The following is a 6,000-nucleotide window of genomic DNA, read 5'->3' as shown; positions in this document are numbered from 1 at the left end:
GAGCTATTCAGCCTTTCTGTTTTTTCCCCTAGAACTGTTCCAAGTGCCAGGAGTACAAAATACACTGAGAAGTATCACAGTGCAGGGCAGAGCCTGGCTGTGGAGAGCCGGAGAGCTCCTCTCTTTGCACACACAGTGTGGACTCCAAGTTCTCACTGCTGTGGGCTGGAAGCTGCAAAGCAGTACTGGTGCAGAGCAGGGCGCTGCCTAGCTCACCAGCCTTCTCTGTTTGTAGTGGAGATTCCCTTTGTCACATTGTGCCACCTGTCTGTGCCCAGGAAATAGAGCACGTGTTGCGGGGCAGGTGGTTCCCAGCTTTCCAAAGAAAAGTATTTCAGGTCAGAAATCTGTGAGAGAGGATCCTAGGGGGGCTTCACAACTTGCCAGTCTGCTGGGGGGTTTGAAATGTGCAGGAAAAGCTCTCCGTGACCCGTGGGCTTTGCTAAGTTGCACATTTGTGGTGCATAGGAGGGGAAGAAGCTCTAATGGAGTCTGCACCCCTATCTGTGGTCATGATAAGGGATAATTTTTGCAATAGGTAAGTAATAAAAAAAAAAAAAGTTAGATCTAACTCTAAAATTTATCAACTGTGACCATTGCTGATTTTAAAGTCATTAGACAGTTGGCCTTGTTGCATTCTGTGGGATGGTTTCTTCCAAATTCCCATCAGCAAGCTGACAGCCCTCTGAGGCTGTTTGGGCTCTCTCCAGAAATTGTGCATCCCATAGAGCAAGGAGCTGCTCAGATAGTTTATGCAAACTCTTCCTGGAATTTGTATGGAGCAAGAAGTAGCTCAAATCCTGTTTAGCATAAGCCATGTAGTTTAATCTCTACTGAGATCAGATGGCAGAGAAGGTAAATAACTCTATTCTTTTCCCTTTCCTCATCCTCAAGACTTAATTTCCTCAGCAATACAGCGGCTTTGCACCACTTACAGAGCCCAGGCCTGAGCACAAATGCTGGCCAGCACTCCAAGGGTTGGCACTGGCGTTGTGCAGCTGAAGTACACTGCTGGATCCCGTCGTGGCAATGCTGCTGGCAGGAGAGTCCACCCAGCCCCAGGCTTCTCATGGATGGTCCTCAATATACCAAAACACTGCATGTAGCACAAAGTCATGGGGGTGAAGAAGAGACCATTTTGGTTTGCTTTGGAATCTCTCTAACCCGGGCGGCTGCGGACTCTTACTCTGTCTCAGATTCTTCAAGTTTGGGTGAATTCTGCCAGAAAGCTTGGATGGTTGTGACTGCACGCAAACCTCGAAGCTCAGAGCTGATGGACACAGCGCACCCCTGCCCTGGGTTCCCTTCCTGTTCGTTGCACTTTGTTTGCATACCAGTCACAGCAGAGACTGGAAACAGCCAATTCAAATCTCCTTCTTTTTTGCCTCGTGGCTCATTATTTCTAAGATGTGTTTATGTTTCCAGGCCTAACAGGGTCACTTGTATTTAAATCAGTTTCAAACTTCTTCATTCAGATCCTTTTCCTCATTAAGACAAACCTGGACTCCGGTCTGACGGCAGTTACATGTCTGGGCTGGGGAATCTCATGAGCTCCACTGGGTATCCATGGGCATGGTCACACATCTGTGCCCATGAGACAAAAGCATCTCAGTGAGCACTGTGCAGGGATGGGGCAGGGATGGGGCAGCCACATGGAGCTCCCTGTCCTGAAGGGAGCGCAGTGCCCTGAAGGAGCTGGGGCCACGCAGGGCTTATAGTCTTACTGCAGTGCTGTGGGGAGATCAGAATGCAAAGGAAGAACAACCACGTGAAGAAGGAAAGAAGGGAAGAAGCAGCCTGCTTGTTTATCTGTTTTTCAGCTGCCAAAAATTGTATAGCCATTTGCCTTTTCCTGTGGTAGCCATGGAAATCAGTGGGAAAAATCGGCTGCATTGCTTTGCTGTGGTCCCTGGGCACACACTTACTGCTGAAAAAGCTGAAAACTTTTTTTTTTTTTTCCAGCACCAGGTGAAGAGCAATTCAATTGAGCTCGTGTTCAGCACACAGCACAGACTGAAGGTATGCAGAGATCAGCTGTGAGGTAGAGCATGAATAACAGTGATTGATTTGGAATGGACTCCTTAATTGGGTTGTTTCTACTTTATGTTGCTTTGCTAACACCGTTTAGGACTTAGTCTAATGGAGCAGGAAAACAAATGCCCCTGGCAGGCTGGTATGATTGGCACTGCTAAGAGGGGGGAAGCACAAAATCATTGGTTGAATCTCTTGCCTTCCCAGAAGATGGTACTAACAAGCTTGTCAGAGAGCTGACAGAGATCCTGACATGAGGGAAATCCATTTTCCTTTTCGCCTTTTTTGTACCACATGGTTGTTGGGCTTCACTTCTGCTGCAGATTTGCCATCAGTGTTCATTCTCTTCTGAATGCACATAGCCAACATTGCATCTGTAGCACAGCCAGCAGCCTCTGCAGCAGCACTGATGGACACTGAGGAGTGTGATCTTCGGGGCATCAGAGAATGTACCGGTTTGAAAGAGATGTGGAGTGCATGCTGATACACATCATTGTGTACCTGGGCTGACCTGCTGCAAGGAAAAGCATCCAGCAGCCTTTTGGTGGCTCTGAGCTCAGTGACAGTCACCCGCTCGGCACAAACGAGAGCAGAGAGTGTTTCAGGCTGGCTCTCTGCAGGTTGGAACACGAGCGTGCATCAACCTATTGCTGAAAGGTTACAACTGTATCTAGACAGAATAAAAACACCGAACAGAGAATTATTCCATATAAACAAAGCATAGCCCTGCGGGAGCTGGCAGAGCTGCGCTGCCGTGGCTCAGCACCTCCCCCTTCAAGCCACCATGGCTGGGACAGCCCAGGGTGCTGGGCTGGGAGAGAGGGGACAGCAGGCACCAAAAGGGATACCTGGAGCTTGGCTACCAGGTGCAAAGGACCTGCAGAAGGTCTCCGTTCAGCAAGTAAAAAGCAGCAGCATGTTGCATCTAAGAGGGGATGCAACTGCCAACCAAAGGCTGAGGCCTGAAATATGGAGACTGTAAAGTAAGGCTGACAGTGAGGAAGGTTCTCGGGAGTGGTGGACGCCAGGATGGCAAAGGCTGTGGGAGGAAAGAGCTCTCCACGATGGGGATCCGACCCAGCTGGATGGAGATAGCATTCCTATCCTCTGCTCGCAGAGCAGGGCTTGGATGGCCAAAATGCCAAATTCCTCAGGAGGAGGGGAGGAGGGGTAGGAGTGATAATGGCTGAGAAGCAACAGATTACAAATACATGTTAGCACTGAGAGCTTTTCTTCTTTAATAGGAGCAACAGTAACAACAACAACGTTCCTTCTTTCTCCTTTTTATTAGCAAAGCTGCCAGTTCCTTGATGTTTCAGAAAGATGGGGCATCTGCCAATGATTTACAAGCACACAAAAAGTTTCATCAGATGAACTTGCAATGACAGTTTATGAAAGTAACCAGAACATCATATGATGAACAACAATCAGCTCCTAAACGGGTGGCTTTGATAATACAGTTTCAGCTTTTGTCCCACAGGAGAACATGTAATGAGCACTAACCCATTCGACCTCTGAGAGTTTCCCTTTAATTATTCTCACCCATGAAAAGGGTAAAGCGTTGGGCTACATCAGTGCTACTCTCTGCTGTGATCTACATTGTAACAACATGATACAGGCATGTTTCCTATTGCAGTTTCCAATGGGCAGTTTTCTTCCCACAGCAGCTCAGTCTGCAATTGATACAATTTAAGTCTCTCAGCCACACTCTCATATGAACCAAGACAGGTTTTTCCTCTCTAATATTTAGATATGTTACAGGGTCTCTAAATAGCTGGGGAATAAGAACATCAAACGGCCCCTGAGACATGCTGAGGAACAACTGTGCCTGCTGAGATGGGGCAAAGACTGATAATGTCCGAAACTTTGGATAAATATGATGATCTGGTGCTTCCCTGGTTTCCTCGGAGCACACAAATTAGCTGCAACAACATGATGTCTGCTATGTATTGAAGCCTGGAAAAAAACAAATGTTGGCTGCTGCGAGAAGCTGCCTTGCCCCTCTGGGCTGCAGTGGGGTCAGCAGGTCTCCATCAGCCTTGATATCTCACCGTGGGTTTCCATCTATACCCAGCAGTGGAAGCAGCCTTACCCCAGGCTGGGAAAACTGATCCGTCAGCATTGCTGATCTGGGCCACGTTTCATATGGTAACTTAGAGGTCACAGCTTCATATATTACCTCCTGGGAAAATGGAAACTCTGCCAAGAACACGACCATGTAAAGCTCAATGGAAGGTACAAATGTGTTTCATTAGGGATGAAGTATTTCAAAGTTCTCAGTGCCGTAGGCATGGCCCTCGATCAAATGGTCTGAGCACTTCAGCCATTTCACTGTGGTGCACACACAGGCTCTTCTGAAGATCTGCCTCCAGTCCATAAGAGAAGGAAAATTTGCTGACAGTTCTTTGGAGGTGCTGGGATGAATATGGGCCAGGAAAAGAATAACATTTCAGATGGCTGCAACCATTCAAAACAAATTCTCTTTGCATGAAGAGCCGTTCTAGAAGGTGTGAGCAAGCCTTCCTGCGTGCAAGCAGGGTGAGGGTGGGACAGCAAGGAGGGGTGCGGGGGCAGTTGAGCAGCCTGTGGCCCTAAATTGGAAGGATGGAAAACATACTGAGCAAAATTAGCTGCAAGGCACAGTTATCTTTCAGACTTAAAATGAATGGAGATGAAATCTCTTCCTGCACTCATCTGCACCAGCAGTCTGTAAGGTCCCTTAACGCACCCATGTGAGCTCTCATCCATCTGAGGAGCCAGGGCAGAGCTGGCAGTCCACAATTGATAACAGATGGCCAAATACTTAAAATGTTAAGAATCGTCAGACTTCTGTGTATCAGTGAGCAACATGAGAGTAGCAGAGACACCCAAAATTCGGGAGGAAGCTGTGGGTGGTGGCACAGAGCCCTGCAGGCTGCTCCTCAATGCTGTCAGCCAGTGGCCCCACTGCCACCACAGCTCCCTGCATCCCCTCCATGTGCACTGCGGTTCCCTCAGCAACAACATGCGGAGGCACGTGGAAGATCTTTCACCTGACTGCACATTTTTTCCCCCTAAGATTACATGACTCTCATTACTGCTAAATCCTCTGCTTCCAGTCACAACTGACTGAAAACAGAAACGAGTTCAAGTACAGACAAATAGAAGCTCTCACCACAAACAGCCTTTGGTGAACGCAGCAGCGTCTGCACCAGGCAGAGAACCACAGAGCTGCCGTATCGCAGAATGGCTGCATTGGAAGGGACCCTAAAGATCCCCTGGTCCCAAACTCTGGAGAAAGAGAGACAGTTTGTGCTGTAGGCACTCGTTGAAAGCATCATTTTAAATTCAGAACATTTTTTAGTGCAGGCTGCTGCGGTTGGCAAGGGCTTCGTTATTTCAGCATCCCTGGGCCACTGGCGAGGTGTCCTGCACTGCAGCACGCAGCGCAGCCAGGCAGCCAGGCGCAGAGCAGCAGTGCTGTAGGGAGCTGGCTGCTGAGTCCTGCCTACAGCTCGCTTTGGGCAAGAGGGAGGAATTGAAGAGAACTGCTGAGCTGTGTGCTGTCAGCCTGACTTCACTGGAGAGTAATGGTAAAAAAAGATCGATTCTGCTCCTGGCATCTCCGCTGCGCTGCGATATCACTGGAGCTCTCGGCAGATGTGGGCTTGTGCTCCTGCTGATCACCTGGTGTCTGATCATGGAACAAATGAGGGAACAGCTGTAAATCTTGTCTCTAGACAGACGCTTAATGGAATGTCCGTCTTTCTGAGGAATGTTTTTGCTGCTTTTCTGAGTATTTACGAAGGATCTTCTGAGCCAAAGGACGTTACCAGAAAACAGTATTTTCTTGGGGTCTGACATATTTTACAGCACTTCAGAAATAATCACCCTGGTCCTGGTCCAGCAAAGCACTTAAGCGAAGATGTGAATATTTGAGTATTCCTAGATTTCACTGGGATTATTCATACAGTTACAAACGAGAGGTGT

The sequence above is a fragment of the Tympanuchus pallidicinctus genome, unplaced genomic scaffold (assembly GCF_026119805.1).
Source record: "Tympanuchus pallidicinctus isolate F22 unplaced genomic scaffold, pur_lepc_1.0 scaffold13, whole genome shotgun sequence".
NCBI classification, from domain to species: Eukaryota; Metazoa; Chordata; class Aves; order Galliformes; family Phasianidae; genus Tympanuchus; species Tympanuchus pallidicinctus.
Note: the sequence above shows the minus strand (reverse complement) of the source record.